The sequence below is a fragment of the Amblyomma americanum genome, chromosome 1 (assembly GCF_052857255.1).
Source record: "Amblyomma americanum isolate KBUSLIRL-KWMA chromosome 1, ASM5285725v1, whole genome shotgun sequence".
Classification (NCBI taxonomy): Eukaryota; Metazoa; Arthropoda; class Arachnida; order Ixodida; family Ixodidae; genus Amblyomma; species Amblyomma americanum.
The window spans coordinates 421,799,528-421,814,521 of NC_135497.1; the positions used below are offsets into that span (position 1 = coordinate 421,799,528).

Consider the following 14,994-nt stretch of genomic DNA (forward strand, 5'->3'; position numbering starts at 1 on the left):
GGAAGACGACACCTCTACTGATGCTCTTCGTATTGATAATTTCGCGGGACCGATATGAAAGAATCAAGCATTTATTGAAACTAAAGAATGCACAGCGATTCTTTCCTAATGGTGGTGTTAATGACAGTTGAAGATTAGTTGCACAGTAATCTTTCTTTAGATGTAAGATGATTTAAGAGGAATAAAAAATGATAAGCACATGCCACTTGTGGGGTGTTATGGTGAGCAGTATGCACCTATGCAGCCAGTGGAGCTTTCAGTTAGTAGCACAGGTTATTTTCTCTCGAAAAATGAAAAATTCAAGGCCATAAGTGAAGATGGATTGCGACTAGATTGCAGATCCTGTGGCTTTTGCTATATGATTCTGCAGCTAGTAAGCCGAAATGTTCGTGCTACGATAATGGCATGATGTATTAAACTTTTCTGCATCTCAGCACTACAATGAAAATTCACTATTTTCTACATAATCAGATTGCTCAAAAGAGATGGACATTTTTCTGCTTTCGGGTATCTCCGCGCGAATACATATTTGGTGGCATATTGCTGATAGCATGGTTCGAAGGGCGGGTGTGGAGTTCGCTGACCATTCCGAGAACTAGCTTGCCTTTTGTTAAACTTCGCTGACCTTTCCGCGATTTGCTCTGTCTCGTGCTCGCAAAGAAGGCCGCACCGGTGAGGTCGGAAGTGGTTGTATCTGATCAGCGGAAGTCCTTGTTTACTCCGCGCTGTCATGGGCATAACCCGTCCCGAAGAAGCTTAACCATGTACGGCTCTCAACATGGGAATAAAGGAGGGAATGAAGGAGATATGCGCCTGCGATTATCCACGCTTTCGCACAAGAGCGCCGCTGCCAGGGTTGCAGCCGTGCATACGGCTGGGTACGAGCCGAGTGACCATGAAGCCCTTTATTCGCATGACGACTGTTTTCTTCTGTTTCAATGGGTTCTGTAAACAGCTCCGTCGGCATATGTTTGCTGCGTATGCGAAAGAGAAAACAGATGAAAATGTTAGGAAAGTAGTAATGGCTGTGCCGTGGTTAGGGTGGTAAATAGTTGTCACGTTTGTGCTGTTTGTGTATTCAATTGCAACCTCTCCTTTCCCAAATGTTAAATCAGTACTCTTTCCCCAATCTGTGAATGGTTGGCGGAAACCTTATTTTTCTTTCCCTAACCACTGGTTGTTGAGGTGAGGCGCTTGTAATCTTATTGGTTGCTGTCCCCGATAAGGGCGGAGACAGAGGGTTTAAAAGCAAGCGCTCTGGGTTGAACGAAGGCTGAATTCGTCTGATCAACGGTTTATTCATGTAAACACTTTTCTACTTGCTTTGTTTCTTTTTTGTTTCTTCTTGTTTTATTTATGTTATAAATAAATAGTTAACCTTCTTCTCTCCGAGTAACGAGAATGTTTGCGAGTTAGAACCACCGGGTCATCAACAAACCCCGATTTCGTCATCAACACGGCGTTTCCTCTCATCGCCACTTGAAGGGGATTGCAACTGGCGCAGTCTGAAGAGGGTAAACTCAACTGCGGCTGTAGTTGTTCTTCTACTCAAACTGTTTAGTCCAAGGGCGTTTTAGGAGCCTGTTTGTGAAACATACGCTGATCTAGTATACCTGAGTAGGCCGAAGAAGTATAAAATACGTCTTCCTCTGCGCTCGAATGCGTACAGTCTTCTGCGAGCTCTATCTTTGGTTGGTGGAGCCGGTACCATAGTGTAACTGTCATTAAAATTATTTGGCATGAGTATCCACCAGTGAAGAGGGAAAACTTAATCTTGAAAAGTCTTCTATAGGACCACCAATGCCCAAACCAAGATCAATGAATCGCTGTATTTTGCGCCGAGTACATTACACATGCGCTCAGAAACGCTGCAGGTGCCAGGTACGGGAGGTTGCCGCCATAAGTGAAGTGTTAAATCCTCCCTATTTTGAATACCATTAAGGATTACAATTCGTTTTCCGAGTATTAGGTGAGCCACAAATTTTTCTCCCCACTGCAGCCCTCACTGAGGTCTACATGTGCCATGAGTGGATCATAGCGCACAAAACTACAGCAGCCGAAAGACGAGAGGACGCAAGATGAGACCAAGCTTTTACCTCATTGTAAATTGAGACAACGGCATCATATGTATACGTGCCGACTTGAAATTCGCCATTGAAACAAATAAAGAAACGTGGCAGACATGCAGGCGAAAACTCTACCCGCCTTCGCCAGGAATTCAACTTCCTTAGCGGATGAAGTTACGGAAGGCACACTGAAACTTGGCACCTATCGTGGTTCATTATTTCTCAAGTCCTGATTTCATTTTGCGTCCAATGACTTCTTTTTGACAGTTGACCACTCAGCTCGCCCACACCTACTCCCTCATCACAGATGCACTTAGAAAAAGTATAAAATTGCAGAAAGAAAACCAGCGCAAAGCACGGAGACACAAAACAAGAACACAGGACGACGCAGGACTATCGACTACTTTTATTTTATTAACGGTCACGTTTACACCTTTCAGTACAAAGCCACGCTTGCACACACGTGACCGATTTTCTAGAAAAGGTAATTTGCAGCATAACAGACAGCCATCATGACCTTTTAGTCTCTCTATGAGCCAGTCTATTAGTCTTGGCAAAGACTAATAGAAGGAGGCTTTCCTACTCATGTTATCAAATGTGTTTCTGAAAAGCTTCTACAAAAAAAAATGAAAGCCAACCATAAGGAGACGGAAGAAAGGAAGGTCAAAAGAAAGTGTGAAGTTATGCCTTACTGGCATGCACTTTCATACAACATAAAGGTCGCGAGTAGGCACGGTGTCGATGTAGTCTTCTCAGCCCCGCGAAAACAGTCCAGTTTGTGCAGAAGATCGGACGATAGGAAGAGTAAAACTTCACAGGGCACGATCAATCATGAGTTCAAATACGTCACTTGTGCCAGCCAGATAGTGTACTGCATACCTTTATCCTGCGTGAATGCGTACATCGGGCAGACTTGTCGCTGTCTTAACACCCGGCTCAGAGAACATGAAAGTTCCCATTCCACAGATGATGGAGCGAATTTAGCTAAACGTCGCAGGAAGCACCAGTGCACTCTGCTCTTAAAGAAGACTACAATTTTTGGACGCGGTAAAACTCAGAGTCAACGCGAAATTCTAGAGGCATACCATATAGTTAAAGAAACAGATCGATGTGCGAGTGACACGACAGTGAGTCTATTCGATAAAGAAATAAGAATTTGAACTCCTTAACGTAAACGTGTTGCACAATGATTGCGGTCATGATGGTTGTCTTTGATGCTGCAATCTACCTTTGCTTGTAAATTTGTCATGTGTGCGTAAGCGTGGTTTCATACTGAAGGGTATAAAGGTGACCGTTATTGAAATAAAAGCAGTCGATAGTCCAGCGTCGTCCTTTTTTCCTCTTCTGTGTTTACTTCCTTTGCGCTGGTCCTCTTTCTGCAAAAAAATACAAAGAGACAACGTGTGATAGGTGTTTCTCACTTCAGCTCATTTTTTTTTCCTTTGCTGATAAAAAGTAGCCGTCTTCAGAACTACTTAAAACTTTGCATTGCTCTCAATTCCCCATATTAAGTCATGAAGACTGTCTGCTCTAGCGTCTCAATCGGTTATTCGAGACCGCGTAGTGTGCTACTTCTTTCGGACCACAGAGCGCAAAGAGTGCGTTCTACGTACCTCCAGCATTCACGCTGAAAACGCAGCCGATCATCCAAGAAACAGAGATGATGCTTCAATGTTCTTTCCGGCCTGTTTTTAGTGATTGTATTTGTGTCAGTACTGCTTCTTTAGCACGGGAGAGGACGGGTATAAACTTCTGTATTTTTCGTGCACATTCCAGTGGAGGCTTTCCCGCCTTTTCTGCGGTCATTATTATTCTATAGCTATTGGAAGAGTGATGAATCTATAATGGAAGCGAAGTGGAATATCCAACGAATAATTTCGTATCGAAGAGCTCGGAGAGTCACTTACCCCGCGGCATAAGCTGTAAACAATGAATTTTATCTTGAACTATCGAGATAAAGTTGTCGATTGAGGGCCTCGGCGTCCCGGAAAGATAGATGTTCTATGAGGGACGACGCAGCTGTGGAGGGTTCCGGATTAATACAGTCCACCTGGTGCTATTTAACGTACGCTTGCATAACACAGTACACGGGAGTGTCTGTATTTCGCGTCCATCAAAATACGGCCGCTGTGGCCTGGGTAGAAGTTGCCGCCTTCGGCCCAGAAGCCAAACTCCAAATCCAGGAAGTCACCACGGTGGGTAAGAAAGCCCTTTACTACCCTTCACTGGTCATGAAGAAACCGCGTAACGTAATGGGATAGAACTGTGCGCTTGTGGGAATGACTCCGTCGCGCCTCTAGCACTCGAATGTGGGCAAGCAGGGATGTGGCCACCAATTGGGAGTGATTGACGCGTAATCTTTACACCTCAATTTGTGTTGTGCATGTGAAATTCTGTGTGAGTCTACGACGACGGATGCTGAAGATCTTATGTGCGCCGCGCTGCTGTCTTAGCTACAGGTGCCAAGTGCTCTAATAGGCTGCGCGGCAGAAAATTCGAAAGTCTGCGTCTACAAAGGGCATTTAACATGAGCGGTTTCATACGGATGTGCCAGGCTGTCGTTTTGTCGAAACGCGAGAGCAGGCGAAACTCGCTGCTCTCAGTTAGCAAATAGGAGGCGCGGTCCTTGTTTTGAGTGCACGGTGCGGAATCGGGGGCCACGCCCGCTGTGTTTGTATAGAAGTCGGAATTGATATTTCGACCGTCGAAGCGCCGACGTCGCGAAGACTGCTGTGTATACCTGTCGCCGCATCACGAAACAGAGGGAAAGTGAGCCGATTCTGTGCTCGAGCTTCACCATCAGTGCTGCAGCTTTAGCCCGGATGCCTCCCCCGTCGAAACTCTTCGTTTTCTGCCAAATACCGGTGTAGAGACTTTGGGTTTCCATTTAACGACCAGCAAGGAAGTCTTCAGTGTCGTAATGAGTCCGAAAATTGGGCTGATTTTGTTGGCTTCCAAAGAAAACCAATTAAGTTTGTTCCGGATCTGTTAGCACCATGCTTAAGCTATATCTTTAACTTGTTGCTCACGTCAGGCATATTTACAGCAGGAATGAAATATGCTAAAGTAACTGCTTTTTTAAAAGGAGGCGATATAAATAAGTTGACAAACTATAGGTCAATTTCTATCCTTCCTTTGTTTTCGAAGGATCTAGAAAAAGTAATGCGGAAGAGAATCGATGCGTTCTTTTTGAAACATGCCTTGTAAATGCCAGTCAGTTTGGATTTCGAACGGGCAAGTCCACGGAATCTGATTTACTCTTTCAAATGGGAAAGATTTTGAATAATATTGAAGCAAAAAACGTGACTCTTCCTATTTTCGTCGATTTTACTAAAACTTTCGAGCTTCTTAATCATGAAATACGGCTCTCTAAATATGAAAGCTATGGTATCCGTGGTCTCTTCCTTCAACTTCTTTGTTCTTACTTAAAGAGGCGTGAACAGGTCGTTTCCGTCGTTATTCACAAGTATCATTCCCTCTTGATTTAATGTGGTGTCCCGCAAGGTAGACTTCTCGGGCCGTTCCTCTTTAATGTCTATGCAAATGACATCGCATCCATAGCCCATAATATTAGCTGTATTCAGTATGCCATGACAAACATTTTTTCTTTAGTGGCTCCTCTGCCGGTGAACTAATCAATAGTAGAAATCTGGTTCTTTCTGCTGTCCAGAAATGGTCCAAAGCTAATGGTTTAGTAGTTGATTTTAGCAAGACCAAAGCTGTCTATTTCTGGCCCCTTAGTGTAAACAATACCATGCAGCGAGAAAACATCATTGAAATTGTGGACAAGTTTAAATCGCTCGGCGTTGTTTTTGACTCTCGCATGAGATGGTCTGACCATATAATGCATATCGAAAGTAAGCTTACTAGATCTGTAGGGTTGCTCTCGAGACTTCGGGACGAATTTTCCCCAAAGCACAATCTTCTTATCACGCTACATTTCAGTCGTACATAAACTACTGCCACCTTGTTTGGGGCACAACATCCAAAAGAAATCTAAACATCATACTTTATCTCCCAAAGAAAGCAATTAGACGGATCGCTGGTGCGGGTTACGCTGCCCACTCAGAAATTTATTTCGACAATATAGGGTTCATCGTGTGCATACCACGTTTGAGTATCACTTGTTGCGCTGCCTTAGATTTTCACCACAATGCTCATCCGACTTCCAGAAGGATCTTGCTGGACTTAAGGCATATGAGAATCGCTATCATACCAGAAACAAACAAATATGGGATGTTCCTTGAACGAGGGCGCTATACGGAAATCAGAGCATTCGTTTCGTTTTACCATACACACTAATTCATCACAGCATAAAGTACCCAAACATCTTTACCGCCCCATTAAGGACTTAAAGGTATATTTCATAAATGCCGTGTACTCTTTCAGTTCTTTGCCTACGTGAGCTTTGTTATGAGTACTCACGATTGTTTAGGTCCAGCCACGTTGCCACCGTTAATTACTGTACACATTGTAGTTTGTTTCATGAGCGCAAGTATTTCTCCTAATTTGCTGTTTTCCATACTACATAATTTCATTCCCTATAAGTACGTTTTCCTTGATTGAGCACATGTTCTGCCGCTCATTCACCGGGCTTCAGACATCTTTCAAGCTACCCTTGTAGCTTTTCGCCCGAGGCCCATTTCCTGTATGTCTGGAAATAAACTTTCAATTCAACTCAAATATTAGCGACGGCTATAGCAGACATCAGGGCAGTAGCAGCTGCGCGCTTCGTTACGCAGTCGCTTGTTTCAATATTTGGACAACGCCCCGGACACGGGAGCTGCGTGTGCGTGAGCTTTACTGTTCATTGTTGCTGAACCAGAAATTAAGGGGTGGTGTGGACGAGGCAGTGTGCTGCGCCTTGGCATTGCAGGAACAGATAACACAGCTGTACTGAGTAAACTGCCACTTCACCAGATGCACAATCATTTATAACACGGCGAGAAAGCGAATACAGGAGAATTCGAAGCCTACAGCGTTCACTTGGCACACCAAGGAGGAAGAGTGACGAGTGTGGAGATTTCTTGTTTGATAACCTAACTACGTTTTATAACACGCTGCGGGTGAAAACAAATCATTGACTGCCATTTGGTGCATGCTCGCTTGTATATTTTATCCCTCTACGAAATTTTCGAACACCTGTTTGCTGTGGCAGAAAATATCTTTTTGCAGTTAACCGTGAATTAGCAGTGAACTTCGAAGCTCGGTGGTTAAATTACCGTACTCTCACTTCGGTGCAGAACACAACCTTGGGGCTGTTCAGACTGCTTTCTCTTTATGCACTCACCACACGGTTATGGTTGCTCCTTAGTGTAACTTCACTGCAGAACACAACCTAGGGGCTGTTCAGACTGCTTTCTGTGCACTCACCATGCGGTTATGGTTGCTCCTTAGTGTCACTTCACTGCAGAACACAACCTAGGGGCTGTTCAGACTGCCCTCTTTCCTCGCGCTCACCTTAAGGTTATGGCTGCCCCGTACTTTCACTTCACTGCAGAACACAACCTCGGGGCTGTTCAGACTGCTCAGATAGCTTCACTAGATAAGGTTCTAGCGTTAAACTTTGTCAGGTTCAGTTTCCTATGGGGACCAGCCCGCAACCAGAGATTCTTACCACAACCCGCTACGTCAGAACTGTTACCCGCGCATTGGTCAGTTGCTCCGCAGCCTCAGGGAGTGAGGGCCAGCGGTTAATTATCGTGGTAAATTGAACGTTGGGGCTAAATCCTGTTCTGGTGGGAGAGTGCATTGTCGGCTCTGGTCGCAGGAATCGGGACGCTCATATTTTTCAGTGGACACTGCTATTTTTCACGGCGGGACTGACATTCGAGACGCCGTCCTATTACACGCGAGGTGCTGTACCTCTACGCAGTCGCTATCTTCTTACACCACATCATCTGCCTCTAAGAGCACAGCTTCCAATGCTGTTTTAACCATGAAATTGTTTTAGCCCCCGTTAATGGCGCTCCGTAATGGCGCGTGAGCGGAGGGAAAACACGCCTTCGAACCGGACGCGAACCGAAAGGCGTTCACTTTACGGTCTGTTCGACACTGAGGACGGCTGGTTGTGTTCGGCCAAGGCGAGACTTTTTCTTGCAACGAGGTTCAGTCTCTAGAACATGCTGCGCCGGTACTGCAAAGCATTTCATGCTTACGTCTACTCCCGACAACGAGAGAGTTATTTTATGTTTTTTTTTCCTTTTGAAAATCACGCGATTGACTGGTGGCCTGAGATTTTTTGAAACGATGTTAATCAGAAATTCTTTGATCTTGTGAATGGAGCAGGAAAAAAAAATTGGCTTTGGTTTAGCTGTTTAAACCTGTAGTGACGCGAGAGCTTCACTGTAAACGTAAATGAGCCCGAATAGGAGTATAAATGGTTACCGTCCGCTTTTAAACTCCTTATCGAAAATAGTTGTGACCGGCTGTAAGTGGTGAAAATGAGGAAATGCCCCTTTTTTACTACTGTCACTAAATCGAGGAGTAAAATAAAGCATTCACATGATTTTACTATACTTTTGCAACCAGGAGTACGTCGGCTTGAATACCCCTTCAGTCCCTTTAAACACTCCATAGCCTCTGCCCGCCCCCTAGTGGCAGCTTCCGGTTGGCTACACTTGAAAGGGACGACGCCGGCTCGCTCGTCGCTGCATGCTTGCTTCTCGCCTCTGCTCTAGCTACTTTGTTCACGTGGATACAAGACACCGGATCGCCACTGCCTTGCGCAGCAATGTGTTGCACAGACTGTGCATCTGAAGCAGCCAGCGTGTTCGTGGAATACTTGGTGCTGTATCGCCTGCGACGGTAGTCCGCGAGAGGCTTAGATAGCCTAGCTCAGTCGGGCCAACATGGCGGTATGTGACGCGTCTAACTCCCTCCCTCCCCGCAGCCGCCAGCTTACCGCTCGCTTCTTTGAGCGCGCTTGCCATGACATAAGAGACTAGACATCATCGACCTTGGCACCAACATGCTGCACTGAACGTCTCACTCAAGCCGGAAATACGTGCAGGAGCAACGACTGGTCATTCATTGTCTACGCCACATACAAATGTTGGCGGATGCCATTTCGCCGCTCCGACATGGCGGTGCGTGTGTGACGCATCAGTTTTCTTGACACCGAAGGCGACTCGTTCGTCCACTGTAATTTAGAGGGATACGAAAGACCAGATTATCACCGTCGTGTATAGGGGGTAAGCAGCATTGAAATCTCCTTTGATGCCACAGACGTGCATGCACTTAACGCCACTCCTTCTTCAGTGTGCGAAGACTTGCTGTGAATGCCGGTTGCACAGAGACGAAATGCTTCATCATCGTCCCAAGGAGCCAACTCAGTCAGCGATCACTAACCGCCGTATTCAAGAACGACACTTAAGCTGTAAGTACGACTTAAGTGACTCTCCGGTGCTTAAAGCATTTCATAAACAGCACTTTCACTTAAGTCACGATCAAAGGCGCACTTATCGACCCGACAACTTAAGCTAGGCTCTCTGCTAGCTTAAGTGACACTTTCCGCATTTCGACATGGCCGAGTCCTACCGCAGTTTTTCGGACTTCGTCAACTTCTGTGCTCGCGCCGCCGAAATCGCCGAGGACAGAGCGTACAGGTACGCGCGCGCTCCGCGGCCAGTGCTCAGGGATCGGCAAAACCCCATGGACATATACAACGATGCCGAATTCTTGAGCAGGTACCGCTTCTCGAAGCAAGCGGTGCTGGAGCTGCTTGGGAGGCTTCCGTTGCGCGCCAACACCGACGAACGCGGTCTCCCGGTGCCGCCGCTGCTTCAGCTGCTCGTGGCCTTGCGGTTCTACGGCGCGGGGACCTTCCAGATCGTCACCGGTGATCTTGTGAACGTGTCTCAACCGACAGTGTCGCGGATCATCGCGCGCATATCGCACATGATAGCCGAGACATTGTTCGCGGAGCTCGTGAAGTTCCCGAGCGCCGCCGAAGCCCCGGGAGTTATGGAGGAATTTTACGCAGTGGCGAAGTTCCCTGGCGTGACTGGCTGCATCGACTGCACCCACATCCCCATAAAGAGTCCGGGAGGAAATGATGCAGAAGACTTCCGCAACAGGAAAGGATACTTCTCCATCAATGTTCAGGTAAGTTCTGCGACAAAAAAAAATTATGTTCGGCGAACTGAGAAAAAATAATGTTCAGTATTCGGCGGGAGGCACCATTTAATGCTTCGGAATGCCCTTCGCACTATAATCGGTTCCACGGTATTGAAGTATTGAGCTAATGACTGCATGTCAGCCACCCTTCGATACCATACTTGGAGAAGCCAGCATTTCAATTGCCCTGGCGCAAACAGGGGTCGAGGCTGCCTTACTACCGTAATTGTATTTTTAATTTTCTCTTCTCCTCGTGTTATATTAGTATTGATAACATAAATTCGTAATTTCACCATCGTTACGTTGTTGCTGCTGATAATCACAACAATAAAAGCATAACAAAAGAATATGTTGCTACTAACAAACAGTTCTGTGAAAAATGTTTAAATCGGTGATTTTTCCTGGATTTGCAGCTGAGTACAGGCCGTAGGAATATTGTGTTGTATGCAAACTTAATTCTTATTTTTGAGTAGAGTAAGCTTTGACAATAATTACCTGGTCCTATTTCATCACAAATAAGCCTTCGTTTTAACTGTTTTCAATGCAGAGGTAACCTATTACAGTAGTGAGTTGTTTTGCATATGTAGCACATGCCTTCAGTAATGACAGGCATGAAAATAACATAACAGTACGAGACAAGTGTGCATTGTTGCTGCAACTTTTTTATGCAGTGTCTACGAATATAAATTGCTCAAAACAAGCAGTGTTGATGTTATATGCAAGTGGTTTACACAAGCACACATTTTTATTCAGCTGCCCTACACTATTTCCTTCCATATTCCAGAATAACATTCTCGCCGCAGTGCAGGTCAAGTCGATCTTACTCGTGCTAATTTATTTATTTTGCAGGCAATCACAGGTCCCAAACTTCAGTTTCTGGACCTCGTTGCCAGCTGGCCCGGTTCGGCTCATGACAGCCGCATTTTTGATAACAGTCGGGCCAGGGTGCAGTACGAACAGGGGGACATTCCCGGCATCCTCCTTGGTGACATGGGCTATGCATGCAGGCCATACCTGATGACTCCTTTGAGAGATGATGTTCTACCAGGAAGTCCACAGTACAAGTAAGTTCAAGCTTTAGTTTTAACAAAGGTAAAGGCAGCTCTCAATAAAGAAAACGTTTATTTTCTACAGGTATAACAAGTCACAAATAAGAACGCGATGCAGCATCGAGCGAACCTTCGGGGTGTGGAAGAGAAGGTTTCCATGCATCGACATGACACTACAAATCAAGACGGCCACGGTGCCTATCGTGATTACGGCATGTGCGGCGCTGCACAACTTGGGCCGGCTGCTCAAGGACCCCGTCCCACCCGCTCTACTGTACGATGCCACTCGTGATTGTACTGCGCCTGTTCCTGTCTCTAGAGCAGCCCAGCCGCCAGCCACAGTGCCACTAGCGGATTCGGCAAGTGGTTTTAGAACTAGAGACAGGATCATTGCCCAGTACTTTCGCTGAGGGGCATCATCATGCTGGACATACAACTTGCAGAAGTAATGTGTGAGGGACAACTATCTTTTTCCTTGCCTTGTTTCTACATAAAAATCTACATCCTAGCCTTCCCTTCAAGAGTTCACTATTACCCATGAAATATTGTTTCTTGTTGCATTGCACATGTTTCAAATATTTCTTAAAATTGGTATAAAAATTTTAAATTGTGGTGTTTAATGCCCTGATACGACATGAGTTATAAAAGAGGCTCTAATGGAAGGCTTGGGAATAATTTAGAACAACTGGAGTCGTTTAACATGCGCCGACATGGAGTAGCACGACATACGCATTGTGCACTTCTCTGGTTCTTGCATTTTCGCCCTTATTACCTGCGAAAAAACTGTTTCTCTTGCACCTGTGTATTTCTGCTTTCACAATATTAGTAGTGTTGTACTGAGACTGTACTGTATCATTTTCTGTATCATAATGTATCATATTGTACTGTATCATATTTCACTGTTTTTTTCATGCACTGTTGCACTACACCAGTTTTTATTTCCTTATTTGTTGTTGTGTCCGCCAGGTAGTTACGCGCAGTGACCGAATGCTCAGCGAGTGCTACCTTGGCCGACTAACAGCTGGGCGCCCCCTGCAGCTGTAGTGAACATTGTGCTGTGCGCGTTTTTATTGCTTCACCATGAACTAATCACGTGCGCAACCTGTACATATTTATTATTGTGTAAATACTTTTTGTGTACATTACCTCTCCCCCCCTATCCTCTCTTCCTGTCCCCTCACCTCTTTCATTTCATTTCTCCATTCTGCCTGCTATCGTTCATTTCTGCTGGCCCAACTCAGGTGCTTCAGTATCGATGGTAGGCTAGCAAAAATATTTTGCTTTCTTTTTTTTATTATTATTTTAATAAACCACTCAATTACTTACTTGCTTGTTGTACATTTGTAAATGATCCACCGAGCGTCCGGTTCAAGCCTTCAGACTTTTACAGCCTCGGCGGCATATGATTACGTATGCGCCATAATTCTTCCTGCTTCTAATAAATGCTAATTTCATCCAAATTGCTTAGCGAAACCCTCTAAGGACATATAGATTTCAAGCAAGGCAGGAATCGCTGATTAGCATGCACCTACACCCTGCCACGCAGCTACAAAAAATTATGGTCAGTGACTACATTCCTTCACTTCGATTGCAATACCTGACCACAGAAAGCTTTGTTGAACTCTTGAGTATGTAAATTGTTGAACAAAGCACGGATGAGTTATGACGAAGATATGGCGAATCATGCAACTCACTGTGCACACAGCTGCCTCCAAGAAACATTCAAGTTTCAATGTCACTTGGAAGAACGGGCAGTTGGAGCCTAGATTTTGTTGTTTAAAAACGCCTGTGCCAGCACTTAGAAAAACCTACTCACTGTGCACATCCATGAGTGGTGCCGGAAAATTAGGAGGTTAGACACAAGTGGTTTTTGCAAGCCACTAGCTCAAGCCCCTAATTTCAAGTGACCTCCCGGACATACAGCTTCTATGTTATGGATATGAGAAAATGCCAGTGCAAAGCTTTGTATCACACAAAATTGCATTCGTTGCGGCCAAAGGTACCAAAGTGTGAAAAGGACATTGTTCTATCTTTCTAACAGCCAACTGAAACATAAATTCATCCTGGTACAAGGACCAAGCCTATGACTACTGCCCGTTGGGGCAGTTGCTCTAGAAACCAAGCTAATCAGGATGGCTAGCAGATGCCAGTGCAAGACTGAACTGGTCAACTTGAAAATAAGAATGGGGAAATGACGCGGTTGTCCTCGGTGAAGGCTGGCAATATGGGTCCAGTAATGTTGGCAATGGTAATCAATGAACCTCTCAAGTGGCATATCAGTGAAGAAAAGCCCAGCAATGGTCTGTTTTCACTGATTCAAAAGCAGCCCTCCAAGCTCTACAATCTGCTCGTCATGCGTTCCATGAACAACTTGTTGCCGAAATCCGAGAGCTCCACCACACAGCCACCAACAAAGGGCACGATATTGTTTACCATTGGCTACAAGGACACAGCGGCATCACAGGCAACCACCATGCGGACGAGACCGCGCGAACTGCTCACCACGAGGGTGATTGTGTGTCCATCCCCATCACGAGACCCGGCGCAGCACTGTTGCGGGACATCACGCTTGCCGCGTGGAATTCAGGCTAATTCTCGCATTTGCCTTTAAAAACCTTAGACCCAGATCTAAAGCTTTGGCTTCCATCTGGCCTACCGCGATGTGAAGCAACTTTGTTGCGTCGCCTGTGGCTTGGTGTAGCTTTCACCAAGCACTACTCCTTCTTAATAGGTATGTGTGACCGCCCTGCTGTGCCATCTGCGGGTGTGATGAGACTATAGCCCACATTCTTTGTGAATGCCCTGCCTACAGCGCCGAAAGACAGTCTCGCTGCCGTGCACTGGAGAATCTAGACCTGCACCCACTGACGGGTGCAGGTCTAGATTCTCCTCACTACTTTCCCCCCGTGCAGGGTAGCAAACCGATTATTCACTGGTTAACCTCCCTGCCTTTCCTCCTCCTCCTCCTGAGAAAACCATCCCACCCATTTCTCTCATGTGTAGTTTGAGAGTTTATAGGTTCTCTTAAAATTTGTTCAGCATATGCCATGGTTTGGTGAACAGTGTTTTCCACAACTCAAGGAAGTTTTGTAAATTGCACTGTTACAAAATGAAGAAAAAACCCTGAGTGCACTTGGTGCTGCATTTTATTTGCTTATTTATGCAATATCCACAGTGGCCAACACTGGGGCAGGAACATCACACACAAGCAAAAAAACTTGACAGTGTTCCCCAGCAAAAGTGCCCATAAAGTGAGTTGGCCGTAATAATGAATTGTGAAGAAAAAGAAGCAAATATTCTTTAAATAAAGCTTTATGGCTGCAGCCTGCTATAGTGGCACATGGAAATTGGGAAACACGGGAGCGTTATTGTAATCGCGAGGAGCTTTAAAACAATCAATATCAATATACAAGGGGTACAACATCTGGTAGAGGCACTTGGGATTTGGTTGTCATCGCTGTCCATAATAACAAGACAAAAATACATATGTCCCAATAGGCTATATGCATTTTCACCCTGTCCATTGTCTCGACATAGACATTGGATTTGAATGAGGCATAAATACAATCCGAAAGTTTGGTCCCAGAAAACCTGCCCCTTTCAATAGGGGTAAAATTAACATGGCATGACTGTACATTAGATTCAGCAGATGATCATACATGGTACAAAGCTGTAAAGAAACCTATGCGCTATGCAAAAGACATAATGAGAAAAAAAAACATTGCTGGAAAACGACTGTACCAAACAAAGGAAGAAAAGTA

At 45.3% G+C, this 14,994-nt stretch overlaps 1 protein-coding gene across 1 annotated transcript in view; it reads right to left on the reverse strand.

Moving 5' to 3' along the window:
• The window catches only part of LOC144124696 (uncharacterized), a 189,419-nt gene that overhangs the window by 134,941 nt on the left and 39,484 nt on the right, over window positions 1-14,994 (reverse strand). The gene's annotated exons all lie outside the window — the stretch shown is intronic.